Here is a 19,936-nt window from a genome sequence, read left to right on the forward strand (position 1 = left end):
TGGAAGAAACAAGAAATATTCTGTGTTCTACTGTTTATACAAATAACAGATATGTGGGAGGACGAAACAAGAAATATTCGTGTTCTGGTGTTTATACAAATAACATTTATATCAGATATGTGGGAGGAAGAATCTAAAAATATTCTGTGTTCTACTGTTTACTGAAATAATAGTTAGATGTGTGGGAAGAAGAAACAAGAAATATTCTGTGTTTTACTTTTTATACAAATAACAGTGATATCAGATATGTGGGAGGAAGAAACAAGAAATATTCTGTGTTCAACTGTTTATACAAATAAGAGTTATATCAGATATGTGGGAGAAAGAAACAAGAAATATTCTGTGTCCTGCTGTTTATACAAATAACAGATATGTGGGAGGAATAAACAACAAATATTCTGTGTTTTACTATGTGGGAGGAAGAAACAAGAAATATTCTCTGTTACGTTGTTTATAGAAATAATAGTGAGATATGTGGGAGGAAGAAACAAGAAATATCCTGTGTTTTACTGTTTATACAAATAACATTTATATCAGGTATGTGGGAGGAAGAAACAAGAAATATTCTGTGTTCTACTGTTTATACAAATAACAGTTATATCAGGTATGTGGGAGGAAGAAACAAGAAATATTCTGTGTTTTACTGTTTATACAAATAACATTTATATCAGATATGTGGGAGGAAGAAACAAGAAATATTCTGTGTTACGCTGTTTATAGAAATAATAGTGAGATATGTGGGAGGAAGAAACAAGAAATATCCTGTGTTTTACTGTTTATACAAATAACATTTATATCAGGTATGTGGGAGGAAGAAACAAGAAATATTCTGTGTTTTACTGTTTATACAAATAACAGTTATATCAGGTATGTGGGAGGAAAAACCAAGAAATATTCTGTGTTTTACTGTTTATACAAATAACATTTATATCAGATATGTGGGAGGAAGAAACAAGAAATATTGTGTGTTCTGCTATTCATACAAATAACAGTTATATCAGATATGTGGGAGGAAGAAACAAGAAATATTCTGTGTTCTACTGTTTATACAAATAACAGATATGTGGGAGGACGAAACAAGAAATATTGGTGTTCTGGTGTTTATACAAATAACATTTATATCAGATATGTGGGAGGAAGAATCTAAAAATATTCTGTTTTTATGTTTATACAAATAACAGATATGTGGGAGCAAGAAACAAGAAATATTCTGTGTTCTACTGTTTACGGATATAATAGTTAGATGTGTGGGAAGAAGAAACAAGAAATATTCTGTGTTTTACTTTTTATACAAATAACAGTGATATCAGATATGTGGGAGGAAGAAACAAGAAATATTCTGTGTTCAACTGTTTATACAAATAAGAGTTATATCAGATATGTGGGAGAAAGAAACAAGAAATATTCTGTGTCCTGCTGTTTATACAAATAACAGATATGTGGGAGGAAGAAACAAGAAATATTCTGTGTTTTATTATGTGGGAGGAAGAAACAAGAAATATTTTGTGTTACGCTGTTTATAGAAATAATAGTGAGATATGTGGGAGGAAGAAACAAGAAATATCCTGTGTTTTACTGTTTATACAAATAACATTTATATCAGGTATGTGGGAGGAAGAAACAAGAAATATTCTGTGTTTTACTGTTTATACAACTAAAAGTTATATCAGGTATGTGGGAGGAAGAAACAAGAAATATTCTGTGTTTTACTGTTCATACAAATAACATTTATATCAGATATGTGGGAGGAAGAAACAAGAAATATTCTGTGTTCAACTGTTTATACAAATGACATTTATATCAGATATGTGGGAGGAAGAAACAAGAAATATTCTGTGTTTTACTGTTTATACAAATAACAGATATCTGGGAAAAAGAAACAAGAAATATTGTGTGTTCTGCTATTCATACAAATAACAGTTATATCAGATATGTGGGAGGAAGAAACAAGAAATATTCTGTGTTCTACTGTTTATACAAATAACAGATATGTGGGAGGACGAAACAAGAAATATTGGTGTTCTGGTGTTTATACAAATAACATTTATATCAGATATGTGGGAGGAAGAATCTAAAAATATTCTGTGTTTTAATGTTTATACAAATAACAAATATGTGGGAGGAAGAAACAAGAAATATTGTGTGTTCTACTGTTTACGGAAATAATAGTTAGATGTATGGGAAGAAGAAACAAGAAATATTCTGTGTTTTACTTTTTATACAAATAACAGTTATATCAGATATGTGAGAGGAAGAAACAAGAAATATTCTTTGTTTGATGATTATACAAATGACAGTTATATCAGATATGTGGGAAGAAGAAACAAGAAATATTCTGTGTCCTGCTGTTTTTACAAATAACAATTATTTCAGATATGTGGGAGGAAGAAACAAGAAATATTCTGTGTTCTGCTGTTTATACAAATAACAGTTATATCAGGTATGTGGGAGGAAGAAACAAAAAATTTTCTTTATTCTGCTGTTTATATAAATAACAGATATGTGGGAGGATGAAACAAGAAATATTCTTTGTTCTGCTGTTTATACAAATAACAGTTAGATCAGATATGTGGAAGAAACAAGAATTATTCTGTGTCCTGCTGTTTATACAAATAACAGATATGTGGGAGGATGAAATAAGAAATATTCTGTGTTCTGGTATTTATACAAATAACAGTTTTTTCAGATATGTGGGAGGAACAAATAAGAAATATTCTGTGGTCTTCTGTTCATACAAATAACAGTTATATCAGATATGTGGGAGGAAGAAACAAGAAATATTCTGTGTTTTACTGTTTATACAAATAACAGTGATATCAGATATGTGTGAGGAACAAACTAGAAATATTCTGTGTTCAACTGTTTATACAAATAACATTTATATCAGATATGTGGGAGGACGAAACAAGAAATATTCTGTGTTCTACTGTTTACGGAAATAATAGTTAGATGTGTGGGAAGAAGAAACAAGAAATATTCTGTGTTTTACTTTTTATACAAATAACAGTTATATCAGGTTTGTGGGAGGAAGAAACAAGAAATATTCTTTGTTTGATGATTATACAAATGACAGTTATATCAGATATGTGGGAAGAAAAACAAGAAATATTCTGTGTTCTGCTGTTTTTACAAATAACAAATATGAAGAGGATGAAACAAGAAATATTCTGTGTTCTGCTGTTTATACAAATAACAGTTATATCAGATATGTGGGAGGAAGAAACAAGAAATATTCTGTGTTTTACTGTTTATACAAATAACAGATATCTGGGAAAAAGAAACAAGAAATATTGTGTGTTCTGCTGTTTACGGAAATAATAGTTAGATGTGTGAGAAGAAGAAACAAGAAATATTCTTTGTTTGATGATTATACAAATGACAGTTATATCAGATATGTGGGAAGAAGAAACAAGAAATATTCTGTATTCTGCTGTTTATACAAATAACAGTTATATTAGGTATGTGGGAGGAAGAAACAAGAAATATTCTGTGTTATGCTGTTTATACAAATAACAGATATGAAGAGGATGAAACAAGAAATATTCTGTGTTCTGCTGTTTATACAAATAACAGATATGTGTGATGATGAAACAAGAAATATTCTGTGTTCTGGTGTTTATACAAATAACAGTTATATCAGATATGTGGGAGGAAGAAACAAGAAATATTCTGTGTTACGCTGTTTATAGAAATAATAGTCAGATATGTGGGAGGAAGAAACAAGAAATATTCTGTGTTTTACTGTTTATACAAATAACAGTTATATCAAATATCTGGAAGGAACAAACAAGAAATATTCTGTGGTCTTCTGTTCATACATATAATAGTTCTTTTAGATATGTGGGAGGAAGAAACAAGAAATATTCTGTGTTCAACTGTTTTTACAAACAACATTTATATCAGATATGTGGGAGGAAGAAACAAGAAATATTCTGTGTTCAACTGTTTATACAAACAACATTTATATCAGTTATGTGGGAGGAAGAAACAGGAAATATTCTGTGTTCTTCTGTTGATACAAATTACTGCTGTTCTGCTGTTTATATATATAAACAAATGTTAAATTAGAACTTGGAAGTTGAATTCTGTGTATGAGAGGGCATGTTTAAGGAACAATAACTGGTTTTGATTTGATTTGTTACTGAACTACTTTGATTAGGTCAATGGTTTAAATCAATCGTGACAAAATCTTATTAAATGATGAAATATCTTTACAGTCTGTGTTTGCTTGTATGTAGTTAAGTAGATGGCTATAGGATGAGCTATGCTCTGCCCACCATGGGTATTGAAACCTGATTTATAGTGTTGTACACTGGTGGGCTTATAGTTTTTGTCTAATTACTGATGTTATTTCTGTTTTATTATTAAGTATATTTTGTATCTGATTACACTATGCAACACAAATTTTGTTCCTGGATAGTATGTGCTATTTCTCAATTGATTATGTTGTAAAAGTACAGAAAATGGCCATTATTCCCTTCAAACTTTGCTTTTGAGATATGGATAATGAAAGTTAGAAATTAACCTATTTTCTATGTAAAAACGGGCAAATTTGCTCATTTTCATTAACATAAGGTCTGACTAAAACAACATATGAACCAAGATTTATATGTATTTATTCTAAAGTTATTCAAAAATAAACAAAAATGTTTAGAAGTGATTAGTTTTCCGAGATTTGCGACTGCAGTGTAAATCATTTTCACGTATCAGTCCCCAAATATAGTCTCTCATCATGTTCTCATTATTTGCTCCTTGGTAGCGGCTTTCAAAGTCCAGTATATCTTGGTGGATGCACTCGCCTTGCTCCTTTGAGTATACATCTATGTTCTTGAATTTATCAAGATGAGCATCAAGGGTATGGACTTTCAGGACATCCTGCAGCCTATTTTGCCATAGTTCTTCAGAGCCTCAACCAGTTCCACATAATTTTTGGCCTTGTGATTGTTTAAGAAGTCCTGAACCATGCAACAAAGCTGTTCCAAGCTTTTTTTTTTTCCTTCCTACTTAGCTTCTTGGTGAATTCTCTGCACTCTAGGATCTTCTTTATTTGTGGTCCAACGAAGACACCAGCTTTGCCCTTTGCCTTAGGCAGCTTAGGGAAGAAGTCTTGAAGGTACTTGAAGCCTACAGACTCCTTATCAAGAGCTGTGACAAATTGTTTCATAAGACCCAATTTTATGTGCAGTGGTGGGAACAACATCTTCTGGAGGTCCACTAGTAGCTCACACTTGTCATTGTGCCTCCCTGAAGAGAACTCAGTCCATTGTGGCCAGAGCTTCATGTTGTAGTGTGCTGCAATGTCTCTGCTGTCCCAAAGGCAAAGATAACAGGGAAACTTGGTAAAGCCTCCTTGGAGACCCATCAGGAATGCCACCATTTTGAAGTCTCCAATAACCTCCCAGCCATACTTGTCATACTTCAAGGCTTCTAGCAAAGTCTGGATGCTGTTGTATTCCTATTGTATTTAAATTTTAAAATTTGTATAATATAAAATTTTACTATTCAAGCAAGTAAAAATTGACCGTCTTACCTTCTAGAGTTGTTTTTCAGTGTTCACAGGTAAAATCAGGTGCCCAGGGTTTGTCTTGATCCCCGACAAACATGCCGAAATATACCTTGTAGGCTTCACACATTTTAGCAGATGCTTTCACAGGCTACCTTTTCACTTTTGTCTTGATAAATTGGCCACATACATAGCAGAATGCGTCTGGAGAATGCTTGCAGCTTCTTAGACCTATCTGATTTTATCAGAGATGATAAAATGCAGCACTTATGCAGCTAGAACTAAACTGAAGTTGCGAGTGGTGAGCCTCTGTATATATATTACTATGGAAAGTTCTTGAAAATTCTTGTAAGTTCAAGAAAATTTTCTATCAGCTACTCAACACTGAATCTACATGGAATGTTCTAGAAAATGGGTAAATTTGAAAATTTCATTACCCAGGTCACAAAAGCAAAGTTTGAAGAGAAAAATTGGTCTTTTCCATTTACTTTAGGCATAAGCAATTGTGAAATAACACTTTATGCCCAGAAACAAGAAAAAGTAAAAATTTTGTTACACAGTGTTATCAACTGAGTTAAATCGTGGGGCATTATACTATTATATTGTTTTTCATACACAATATTACTTCAAGCCAAATATTTGAAAGTAAAATATCAAAATACTTGTCCACAGTTTTTCTGTTACCTTTATGTCTTTATGAGACTAGAACAACCTGCATGAGATTGTTGACTGTGAGGGATTATTCAAAAGTTTAAATTCTTACTGTTATTATGTGTAAACCCATAGTATGCTAAAATTAGTTTGTAAGATTGAAAATTATTACTGTTCTTGTCTGTTTTCACTGAAACTGCTTTACCCTGCAACAAATAAAGGTGCTTTTGTGTTTAAAGACAAACTCTAATTAATCTCATGTTTGTTCCTGAAGAGGGATGTATGTAAAAGATGAAAGAAACATACCTGTCTCTTGTGTGATAGTTCAAACTTTAGGTCTACATTTAACAGTGTCCCTGCTAACTTTTCCCCAGCAGTTTCACTATACTGGCTATTGACAGCAATGCCCTCTGTGACTACAGATGGAGTAAGTCGTTGGATATTTTCTGGAGATACTATCTTATCACCATCACCAACTGATGTTTTGGTATTTACAGTAGATGTTGGTGTAAATGGCCACACTGATGTGGACTGAGATGGTTGAGGCGCATAACAAGGAAATGCATTGAAACAGATCATTGCTAAAACAAACAAAAATTTTCATTAAGCAAAGTACAATAAACTCATCTTTAATTTGAACCAATTACAAAGTATTACACTTTCTTTTTGAATTAACCCACTTGCATTGTTTCTGTTGCATACCTTTTCCCCACTAACAAGGGACTGTAAAACATTTGAGACATCTGGCATAATATAGCATGTAGAGGAATAATACGAGGCCCTTAAAATATAGATTAGTTATAATATTTTGTGAGTTCCTTTCACATGCACTAGAATTAAGTAGTTATTATAACCGAAAAAAACAATTTGCCAATCATGTCACATTCAATCACAAATTGTATCACCATATAAAAATATCAAAACAGTAAGTATTTCACAAATTTCTAACTCTCTATATCATTAGAACTTCCTTATCTAAGTATTTCTTCATTTCAGATACCCAGTAATATATTTAGGGCTTTACTATAATTGTATCTGCAAGAACAAACTAGGTTCATTTTTTTCCTACATACTGTTTTCATAATTTTACCCTCCAAAATTGAAAGGTCAGAGTTAAAGAAACTCAATATAGTTCACTATGCTTTCAAGTATATTATGACAATTCTGCTAGGTGTCCACAAACAGACCTTTCATACTTAACACAGCACAGATAGCCCTCGAGTAGCTTTGCGCAAAATTCAAAAACAAATAAACCATACTTAACAATTTAAATATCACATTCATTACTGTTGTCTTGCCAAACCTTGGTCTACTTATAAACATTTATATCAGTCACATAACGTAATAAACAAAGATACATTTGCAATAGTTGTACATAGGTTAAAATCTACTCTCTCATTAACCTCACATACCCTTACCTGGAAAATAGAAAGGGCTAGACATTCCATTTGAAGAACCCGGTTGAGAAAAGTATGGGGTAAAGGGATGACTCATGTTAGCTGGTGTCGATGCATAAACAGGTGGAATGGCAGAACTGGATGTGACAGATGTTGAACTGGTACTGGCTGTTGTTGTAATCAGTGTATTTTGAGAAACAGAAGACAGTGAAGTTAATGAAAAAAGGAGGGTTCAGATTAAATGCAACAGGCATCATGTTGTTCAGCATCTGATCAGTTTGAGTACAGGTGTTCATGATGGCCTTAACTTCAGACTTCTGGTGACGTGTTGTCTTCAAGTACTTTGGTTTGGAAAACAGTTTGCTGTTCTCTTTTGGCCTGCATGCCTCTTTACGAGCTGCTGAATTAGCACTAGCAACATGTCTATCTTTACGCTGCTTGAGGAATTTATGACCCCTTCGATTGTGCTGAGACAGAGCATGAGCCGTGAGGTACCTGCACTGGTTGGAAGTCTTTGTTCTTTTCTTGGGGGCATGACCTCCTTTCTTTCAGACTCTTCAAAACTATTGTCCATCTTTTGCTCCGTGTTGCTCTGTACAGAAGAGAGAGTTCCAAGACCAGAGTCTCTTGTGATAATGGATGACATTTTCCGTTTAGAAGAAGAACTGCTTTCATAATCTGTAATTCCATACCCAGCTGTTGACTTGTGCGAAACTGAAGACTTACTTTGATTTTCAGATGAACCTAATACAGAAAAGGTACAGCATTCACAAAATAAAATACATGTAAAGTATTCTTGGTTAAACTGATTGAACTTTATATACCCAACAAAAATACATTTCTTTCAAAGTCTCATGATGCTACTTAGGTCTTATTAGGACAGACAATAATATCTTCATGTCATGTACTTAATTTCTGGTTATTAAGAACATGTTTAACCTTCGTCATAGAGCCTTGGTCATTTTTTACTGGCCTTAGATAACTATTAAAGTATACACATTATGACTCTGAATTTACTAAGTGTATCTCTAAAACACATGACGAGACATTTAGTCTGTTGTACACAAAGAAAGCAGATTTTTTAAATAAAGTATTCCAACTAAAGAGTTGTCTGAATTGACTTTAGTTGGTTTGACTCAGATTCTACCCAGTCTGGGTAAAAGATATTTTCATGTTAAGAATAGAAATACGTTTATATTTATTAAATTTTCATATTTCATTTACATATCCTCTAAAATTTCCTAAATAAATATCAGTTTATTTTATTTTTTACTAAAGCTTCTTGTTTTATCTGTTATTGCCTCTACCCTAATGGTGTACATGGGCTCAGTTCATTTGATCAACCTTGTAGCCACCATATAAAAACATAAAATAGATATAAATCACTTTTTTCTTTCTAGAATAACTGCTTATTATTACAGACAGTTATAATCACTTAAAATATTCAGTTTCTAACTTTTTTACAATTGCTTTCATTTAATTTTATTGTGTTATGACTATTTAAACCATGTCTAACTGCTAAACTAGAACAACAGAATCTAATAAATTACCCACTAAAAGTATATTGCAAATTATAATATAAACAAATTCTAAATTACACCATACACAAGGAGTTTGCATGCATTTCTAAAAAAAAAGCAGCTTTTATGTTTTTTTTCATATTTTAGTTAGTTTATAACAATAAATTTAGTATTTATGTTTGAGTCTCGTGTCTTTGTGTTGTTTTTTTTCTGTTGAAGTCTCAAAAAAGGTTAATCTTAATTTTGAAGGTTGTATTTAGTACTTTACTGAATGTTTATTTATCACACAAATTTAATTTAGAAAAGTAAGTAGGCCCAATGAATATAATGTTCTATAATTATTATTATTTAACTGACTTTCTAATTAAGGTAAAAGTGGTTTAAAATAATTTTTTGGGATGGTCAGTGTGAATTACAATGAGCTAGTCTTGTCAAAAATTCAGCAAATTTAAAATATTTTCTTCACATTGGTTATAAACAATCTAGCAGCAACTGTTAGAGAAAATTATTAACAGTTTTTGAAAAACAGGATTTATTAGGAGAGCGTAATTTAACTAAATTTTGAATAAATATAAAAAAGTTTTGACTTTCACACACTGGCCTACGTGTATTAAGAGGGTTGTAAGGAGTGGTATTGTTTACATATACTGTAAACACTATTCATGCTTTAGATTGTTCAGAATTTCAATGTTTATCATACTTGTTAACTATATATTTTAACAGTATTCTTCATTTCAAATCATTAAAATAAAATGGCACAAAAAAATTGAAAAACATTGAATAATATAACATGTACAAAGATTTGTATCTAAAGTTTTAAAAAATAATACTGAACCTTATTTGTGCTTATTTTATAGGCATGGAACCCACTACTTACTGTATCAACGTGATGACATCCAATTTATAATTTAAATATTTGATATAATTAAATTCAAACGACCGTGTTTAACATAACAGATTCCAACTTGAAACTGACCATAGTTCTTTCCATTTTCTTCGTCAGTGGTTCTACCAGATGTCTGCTTTTCTTCACCTTTACTTTCTCCTGATCCATCAGAGTAGGTTTTTGGTTGACTAGCAAAGAATCTATAGATAAGTAATAGGTAATTACAGTTCATTACTTTTGGATTTCAAAGGTAGTCTAGTTCATCTACATGACTAGCAAAGAATCCACAGGTAATTTATATGTCATTATAGATCATTTGTCAGATTTAAGTAGCTTTGATCATCTAATTGACTAGCAAAGAATCCATAAGTAACAGATATGTCATTGTACATCATTGTTGGATATAAGTAGCGTAGAACATTTGCATGACAAGCATCAAACTTACAGGTAAGTAATATGTCATTATAGATCACTTGCTGGATCTCAAAGACAGTTTTAGATTACCTATAATTGTAAACAAAAATTCTCGATCACTATCATTTACTGTTAAATACTTCAGAGTGAATACTTTTTATTTCTAGTCAAACAAGTGTATCGACATTCAAATTTAAAGTATTTTGGTTGTACAGCATTAAATCTGACACTGAGAAGTAAATGTATATCAGTTTAACCATGAGTTTAATTCTTCACCATGCTGGAGTGAGTTGATTACTTGGTAACATAATCAAAATATATCATGTTATCATGAAAAATGTTCATATTTCTCTTTGATTGCTCTTACTGACAAGTAGTGATTCGTTGGTCTTGGTGGTTAATGTGTTCAGTAGGTGATCTGAATAATTCGGTAAAATAAATTCGTATTTAATATTAGCTTCCAATTAGAATACTTACAGTGAAAATTAAAATTAACTTGACATTCATTATAGTTAATTTACATTTCTTATAAAGATTTGTACTGTTTCAACAGTTAAGTAACTTAACTGTTAACAATATTTTCAGTTGTAATCTCATTAACAATGCACAAAGTTTGGTCAGCTTAGGAAATTTAGGTTAATCTTAGATACATATGTTAAGCTAAGAATGCAAAACAATCATAGTAATAAAATTATTATAATAAAAAGTAAGGATATTTAATATATTAAATAGTACAACCAGCACTGTTAATCAAAGAAACAATAAACACATAATATAGTGTACCTTACTCAGGAAGCACAGGAAGACTAATTGTTTGGCTTGAAAAACATAATCTAGTATAACATGCTTGAATTTTCCTCAACTCTAATATATCATTTGACCAACGAAAACTTATTCAGACACTCCTGCCAACTAATGTTAAAAGAAAGTTAAATTTGTAAAAAAAAAATTACGATAGCACATTTCTTTAAACTGTATCAAATTAGTAGAAATAATTATCCTGTAGTACAACTGATAACCAATTATTTTGTATCTTCTGAAACAAAGTATACCTGAATTGTCTATAAAAGTGTAACAGTTTTAAGTATAATACAAAAAAAAAGATACTAAGCTCATTTTGCAATGTGTCTAACACTATAACTCTTTAACTAGCTTCTGGTGCTTAACAAAACACGCAGCACTGGCTACAGAAAGTAACAGATAATATTAGGTCTTCTGTAAAACCATAAAGAAAATATAATAATTACCTAGAAAGTTCAGTAAAATAGTAAGACTTAGAAATGAAAGTTACAACACTTGCTGATCAGTGCTACATATTTTTTGAAATCCTATATAAACACAGGTTCACCATCATGACTAAAAGACAATAAAACATTGACATAATAATAAACCATCGTCATGACCAAAAGCCAGTAGTATTATTACCTTTCAATGTTTTCTTCAAACCAGTTGTCCTCTACAGATGGAGGGGTTTCAGTAGAAGGGTCAGATTCATTTGTTTCTTGATGGGGAGACACTTCACCCATTACCACATACCCATGATCCTTGGATGGAAGAATGAACTTGTTGTTATTACAAAGTATGAAGTATCTATTGTTAACCATCAAACTCCAACTGTGTACTATCAGTTATTAAAGCTAACACTACATTACAATAAACAGTATACCACTTAAAAAAAAAAAAGACTCTATATTTTAATTACATATTTTTCATAACCTAATATTGCCTCATGTTTGTAATAGTCTTACAGTCAGTTTGCACTTTGGAAAAATAAAATTTTAGAATTTCAGAGCCAGTATCACCAACAACTAAAACAGAACTTCGTTATCAGTTTCATCTATTCAATTATCAAAATATTCATACTATAAAAGTACTAAACTTCTCTAGTTTCAAATGTGGAAAAATACTACTAACTACATCAGAGTTCCAAAACTTGAAATATAGCACAAATGAGAACTGTCTGAAATAATATCTTTGATTTTGTAATGAGTGTGGTCGTTAAAACTTTGCTCTCTAAAGTAAGTGAAAACACATTATTAAATACACATAAGCATTTAAAACTATCAGTTAATATGTTTTTGTGCTAAGCTCTTTCTTTCTCTAAAGCTAAAGACATATATTCATTATTAAAACACTAGTTTACTAAAATGAATTAAACATAAAGTTAGGAATTTCCTCTCAAAATACAAGGCTATAATTTGTTCACATTTGTTGCAGTTGCTTGTATTTTTCTGCAAAATGGATGAATATACTTTTTAAACATCTGTTACAGTTTTTTTTTTCAGCAACACTTAAACAGTTGCTGTGGATAAATTATATACAACTAATAAGAACTAATAAGATTAATCACACATAACGTGATTAACCTTTTTTTGCTGTTGTTAAAATAAACACTGATAATGATGTAACAAAAAATGATGGAAACATCATACAGTTAGTACTAAAATATGTAACCTGGTTCTTTAGACTAAATAACCAGCTACCATCGTTGGTTGTTGTGTGAATTAAGTAGAATATGAATCAGCTGACCATATATTATTCTATAAGATTTGTTTGAACTATTTGCTATGAGAATCTAAAATGATTACTTGGAGACCATCTAAACAACTAAACTATTAGAACTGTATTTATGTCTGGACTAAACAAAAAACTGAATAAAAGTACTACTATCCTGATTTTACAAAAATGCATCAGTAGTTAGCTTCACTCATGAGTTTGTTAGAAGGATAACGTATCCTAACTTGTAGGTTCTGACCTCAAGTTTGTTTAAGATTGAAGTGTCATCTAATCTCTTCAACCAAAATTGCTTACCTTATGTGAAGAAAAATATCAAGTTTGTCACTTTATTAGATACGAAAAAAAACTTAATTTTTGAAACTTACTGAACAACTGCAGTCTTCCCTTGGATCTTTCTTTTCCTCTAAAACATTTAAATACGTTTAAGAAACGTAACACTGACATACCAAAACATTACTCTCACAATCAACTTTAACAGTAATGATGTTTTGTCAAAGCCTTTTCAGTGAAAATTACCTTTTAACATTCGATATAGTAATTACTATGCTCTGTAAGTGTTTGTTTATTGGGCAAAATAAAAATTTATTTAAGTCATTGTAAAAATTTCTTTTTTTCTTTATTCGCAGAATATTTTAAAAACTAATACCACTTAAAAACATTAAAATATGAACATTATCCTCTAACAACACAGAATTATACAGCTACTAACGTGGTCTGAATTATTATTTCAAAGTGGTTCATAGACAAGTCCTTGGCTTGGACGTACAGCACTAAAAGAAGGTTTTTATATCTATGGGGAGCTAATCATAGACAGCGAATTACAAAGCATTGCTCTTAACAACAAACAAACTATAAAATGTTTTATCAAGAACAGATAACAGATGAGCTCTTGGAGGAAGGGGGCAAGAGAAGCCATTTACCTCCTTTAAATTTCACAAAAAACTGTAAGTATCATATAATGTAAATTTTACACCATAGTGAAATTAAATATTTTCAGTAATTTTTATTAAAATTGTAAATTTTTGTTTGCACTTAAGCACATAAAACACATATTCTTTTAGTATTTCGAATTACACTGTAGTAAGAGATAATTCTACACATACATGTTTTGGTCCCCTTAGAAATATTTCTGTGAGTGCCCTTGATGAAGAATATAATTAAAAAAATGCTTTATAGTTTTTATACAATCAGTGCTAAGTTTTGATGTGTTCTTTCTTTTCTTTGTTTTAAATTAGCTTTATATGGAGCAAGTTGTGGTATGTGCAAAATGTAGAGGAATTGTATTCCAAATTAAAATGTTTATTTACCAAAAACAAAATAGTTTACAATGGCTAATCATGTAAGTCTCGTGTTATGTTTCTACCTATAGGTAATTATGTTCTCAAGAAGATTACTCATGGTATAAGTTTCGAGTTAAAAACAAGCAACTGTCAAAGGACCAATAGCAATATGGTTTCAGTACTGTGAGATGTATTTCTCAAACCACTCGAACGTTGTTTTGATATACAATTTCTCAGACAGTGTGAAAGGTTTACTTTAACTTGGCACCTGTATCAGTCATTTCAAGGTACACGATGTAAAAGTAAGATTAATAAGTTTCTAATTTTTAGTTACTTTGTCATAAACTACATGCACTTCTTTGTGTAGAGTATATGCCTGATGTGGGGGAGAGATTTGAACCTCAGTCAAGTAAATAAAAACGTCAAATTACCACAAAAAATTGGCACTTAACTAGTTGTCACCCCATGACCTTGAAATACTGTATCAGAGCTGCTGGCCTTTGTTTGTGAAAGAAAATGTGATAATTTGAATTGTTACAATGTGCATTATTAGTGAATTATCTCTTTAACTTAGTTGAAACAGTGTGTGTCTTGGCATGTACGAAATCATTGGTTCTGTTACTGCTTTAAAGAGAGACAAAAATAATAATATTACCACATACACACACACACACACCTTCTGTCTTTGTTTTTTCCATTCCATCTACAAGTCCTGTGACAAGAGATGCCAATGACTGTCTTCTTTTCCTTCCATAACTTTTACTGGAGTAATCAAGATAACTCTTCACAGTCTATCATAATAACAAACAAAGAAAAACATACATTTAGGTTTTCCTTAGATAAGAAATACTAAAAATAACTTACAAATTAATTGATGCAATATGGTCTTATAAAAAGGTATGAAATTTTTCTAACTTTCAAAGAAGTTTATTAATGTGCTTTTGTGGCAATTAATTAAAGTATAAATCAAGAACAATTATCAGATGACTACAGCAACTAGAGGTTTGAGGACTAAGCATATTAAAGGATGGATGTAGTGATTCATAGAGTTAGAATGGGCTACTGCACTGTGATACATTTACATGAAAAGTAAGATAAACTTTATTCAAAAGTTAGGAAAGATAACACAAACACACGAGTTTCTTTGTTTTTTTAATTCTGTGCAAAGCTACACAAGGGCTAATAATATGCTAGTCAATCCTAATTTAGTAGTGAAAGACTAGAGAAAAGGTAGCTAGTCATTACCATCCACTGCCAACTATTTGGTTACTCTTTTACCAACTTGTTGGATTGACCATCACATTATAATGAGCCCATAGCTGAAAGGGCAAGCATGTTTGGTGAAGTGGGGAATCATACCCACTACCGTGAGATTGCAAATCGAGTGCTCTAACCATGTGCCCATGCTGGGCCTAAAGTTAACGGATAGAAGGTTAAAAACTGAGATGAGACTTATTTTAACTACATTAAATATTAACTAATTATTTTAGGAGAACCAAATCTGTTCTAAGTCTTAATATGAAGACAGAAGGGAATCTGCTGTAAGCCTAACAGAAACTACATTTAGAATTCAGTCATTTTTATTTCTGATCAATCAGAAAACTTAATCACAAGAACTCTGAAGTATCTCTATTTCTGCTCTCTGTGAAAATCACAATTCTGTCTTTTACATAAATGGTCAAGTAGGATACGACTGTCCCTGGAAACAATAGATAGCTATATAAAAATAGCACTGTAGGCTAAATTTGGCACATTTGATATATTTCAAACTAAAGTCTAGAAATTTATCAAGTTGTTTGGATACATGAAATACACACTAAGGAAGAGTGATATATTTAGTATTTCCATTCAACAATTATATTTCTGTTTTACACAACAAATCATTAAAGTGGAAAGATTTTATCATCATTATTCAGTTGATATGAATTTTTGCAACCACATCTTTACTCAAGTAGATGACTTTTATCAGAGTCAGGACTTGTTTGAGTATAGGAATAACAGAGTGGTATTATAAAGTTAAAGAGTATTCAGGTAACTAAGGATGAGATGCAACTCCTTATTTTATTTTTAATAGCTGTAAATATAAGAGAATATTAAACAAAATAAAGGATTTATGAAAGCTTACATAATGCTGCATAACGGCAGACCAATGCTTCCAAAAATGTCAACTTAAAGAGTTGTCTCTACTACCTTTAGGATCGTTAGACTGTCCTGGAGAAAACTTTCACTATGCTTATTTGGTAATAAAGCTAATAAGTATTTATAACAGAAAAAAATCAACACAACAATCTTATTCTATAAGCTTCTTTCACATAATAGTTTTGAAAACAAAATCATCACTACAAAGAGTCCAAAACTTGCCACAAGCAGAATTAAATCTACGAATTCATAATAAATAATGAAAACCAAGTTTGTTAAAAATGATGGTGTCACAAAAAAACTTGAAATTTAATAATCAATACTGGACATCACAGAAGTTCTATTTTCACAAGTTTAAATTAATGAGTATATTTTTTTCCAAAAGTGAATGAATTAATTTGAACTGCTGATCATATGGTACCTTTTTCATTGAGCATATAATTAATGTTAAAACAGCATACAATTGGACTTCAGTAGTAAATCTTTTTAAACTTGAGTTCTGGAGAAATATAATAATTAACTATTTTTTTTCCAATGTTTGTAAAATCAGCTGTTCATTCAGTTGAAGGTCATTATGAGATTACTGCTAATTTCTGAAGAAGGAACATGAATAAATTACAGTTATAAGGAATCTAAAGTAGACACAAAAACTACATCTAAACACAAATAAAACTTTTAAAAGAAACTGCCATAAAATTATACCTGAGAAAGAATATGTCTTATTTCATCTTGAATCTTCTGACTCTCTTTCATTCCATCTTCTGAAGATGCTACTTCCTCTCGAAAAGTTTCCCCAAATACGTCAGGATCTTCAGGACCTCTGAAGAGAATAAAAACAAATATTTACTATATATTATGTCCCTTTGTTAACATTATGCTCAAACCAACTCCTTGTACTAAAAAGTACATAAAACATTTTCACTCACATTTAAGTTAAGATTTCATTTAACTTCACACCCAGCAATATCTTACTTACACTGCATTTTATCCATTTTCAAATAAATCTATTTTATGGTCAAATGTTATACTAAAAGAAACAACTTGTCGAGTACCATATGCTATTATACTTATAACTGACATGTTAATTTATAACCATAAAACATCTTTTGCATTTGGGTAATACTCTTTGTATGTTTACAATAACACTGTATTAATACCAAACTGAGTTTTAGTCATATTTTGACAACCCTTGGTTCAACAACACTAACTTGAATCAAAACTACCTATCTTATTTTCTTAAATTTACATCAAGTTATGAGCTTACACGTTTTTTTGTAATGGTAAAAATGGACTTGCACATTCAAAGGATCTCTCTAATGTACTCATAAGTTTAATGAGTATAAATCATTTTATTGTCTACTCAAATAAACATTCTTCCCTAACAAAAGCAGAAGAAATAAAAAAGTGAAAGGGGGACAAGGAAATCTTCTAGACCTATTTAAAAATAAAAATAAATTTTAATGTTTTATCAATTAATGTTTTTTGTCCACCAACATGTTAAAAAGTCAATAGTGTGGAATAAAGTAACAGGTGGTAGACACTCAATATAGTAACCTCAGTATAAACAAATTGTTGAGGTACAAGGAAGAAAAAGTAAGTGATAATTACTTCAGAACTCGATGATTAGCAATAACAAACTCAAGTTTTCGGGACCAGGGATTGATAAAACAGGACCATTCTGTCTCCAGGATAATAAAACAACCATTGAGGACTCGGAAGCGATATGGCTTACTCCAGAATGAATGTCCTTGTTCTTTTTATCACTGAGGTAATACAAAATAAATAATGTTACTCTTTAATATTACAATTATATTTATATATTAAATTTCCATTGTTTTGCAAAGTGTAAAAAACAATAAAATATAAGGTATGTAATTACAAAATAAAGAACATAAGTAGTTGCATATAAACAAATTAATAACACTTTAGTGATTATATGTTGAATTACATTTCTGTATGATGAATTAAAATCAACTCAAAACACTACAGAAATTAATAATTTTGTCTAATGTGCCAGTAAAAACCCAGTTAAGAGTAATAACACTTTGAAAACAAAGACATATGATGCATGCCCATAATTATGGTAATACTATTATGCATGTGAGACTTTTAAAATTATCAAATGAAACTTTATCATGCAAAAGAGATAAATAGAAATGGACATTATGTGGTACTTTTTCAACAGAAAATAATAAGTAGGGAAGCAAAACAAATAATATTACAAAATTAAAAACTGCGAAACTACATAAAATATGTTAATATGCATTAGAGTTATTAATTTAATTTATAAAGTAATGTGTAAAATATGGCTATTATTTGTTACACCACATTTCATTTAGTAAAATTATGAAGTAACATACTCTGACACGGCATCACTTGTAAAATTATGAAAAAATTACCCTGATGAGATGGCATTTATGTAGTCACATTACCCTGGCAAGATGAGACATATCACATAAACGTATGTAATCTTTTGTACTAAGATTACTTTAATGAGATGAAACTAACTGTATCTATTTGTCTAAAGTTTGTATGTTACATCTCTTTGTATATTTTAGTCTGTAAGTTACCGGAGTATTATAGTAAACCAGTCTCTTCCTTTGTTTCTCATAGTTAAAGATACAAGCTACCATCACAAACCTAATTCCCAGTCTCTTCCTTTGTTTCTCATAGTTAAAGATACAAGCTACCATCACAAACCTAATTCCCAGTCTCTTCCTTTGTTTCTCATAGTTAAAGATACAAGCTACCATCACAAACCCTAATTCCCAGTCTCTTCCTTTGTTTCTCATAGTTAAAGATACAAGCTACCATCACAAACCTAATTCCCAGTCTCTTCCTTTGTTTCTCATAGTTAAAGATACAAGCTACCATCACAAACCTAATTCCCAGTCTCTTCCTTTGTTTCTCATAGTTAAAGATACAAGCTACCATCACAAACCTAATTCCCAGTCTCTTCCTTTGTTTCTCATAGTTAAAGATACAAGCTACCATCACAAACCTAATTCCCAGTCTCTTCCTTTGTTTCTCATAGTTAAAGATACAAGTTACCATCACAAACCTAATTCCCAGTCTCTTCCTTTGTTTCTCATAGTTAAAGATACAAGCTACCATCACAAACCTAATTCATAGACATCTCTCAGCTGTGACAGATCTTGAGAATGGTAAAATTCAAAAATGGAATTCCCAATAATATCCTGAGGAAGGTAACCAATAAAAGGTAGAGCTCTATATAAAAGAAAAGGCTTAATGAATAAATTCAGCAAAACTTTAAAAACACAAAATAAAAATAAAGAGTTTTTCCAATGAAACAATTCTTTGTTTCAGTAAATATCATAAACTATTTGTGTATGATGTGTACATTTACAAGAAAATTGCTTTTCAAAGTGTTTTAAAAATAATTAAATAGGTACAGGGTGTGTATATATTACATAACGCTCATAGCAACAAAAAATTCAAACCACACATTATAGTTTTAAATGCTAGACAGATGAAAATGCAATATGTACAAGGCAGCTACATCATAAAAATATAGTAATAATAATTGTGTAAATGTAATTTTATGATTACAGTAGTTGTATTTGCTCACCCCCATTAAAAGTGACAAACTTTCTAATCACTGTTAATAA

At 30.8% G+C, this 19,936-nt stretch overlaps 1 pseudogene across 1 annotated transcript in view; it reads right to left on the minus strand.

Moving 5' to 3' along the window:
• Positions 1–19,421, minus strand: part of LOC143242353 (uncharacterized) — a 53,308-nt pseudogene extending 33,887 nt beyond the window's left edge. The window contains exons 1-9 of the transcript XR_013022586.1: positions 19,058–19,421; positions 17,916–18,060; positions 17,010–17,127; positions 14,845–14,959; positions 13,254–13,291; positions 11,797–11,915; positions 10,048–10,157; positions 7,573–8,295; positions 6,461–6,735 (exon numbers count right to left, since the gene is read on the minus strand). The product of XR_013022586.1 is annotated as an uncharacterized LOC143242353 (transcript). The remainder of the gene's footprint in view (positions 1–6,460; positions 6,736–7,572; positions 8,296–10,047; positions 10,158–11,796; positions 11,916–13,253; positions 13,292–14,844; positions 14,960–17,009; positions 17,128–17,915; positions 18,061–19,057) is intronic.
• Positions 19,422–19,936: the final 515 nt, after the last annotated feature.

Source organism: Tachypleus tridentatus, unplaced genomic scaffold (assembly GCF_004210375.1).
Source record: "Tachypleus tridentatus isolate NWPU-2018 unplaced genomic scaffold, ASM421037v1 Hic_cluster_2, whole genome shotgun sequence".
Classification (NCBI taxonomy): domain Eukaryota; kingdom Metazoa; phylum Arthropoda; class Merostomata; order Xiphosura; family Limulidae; genus Tachypleus; species Tachypleus tridentatus.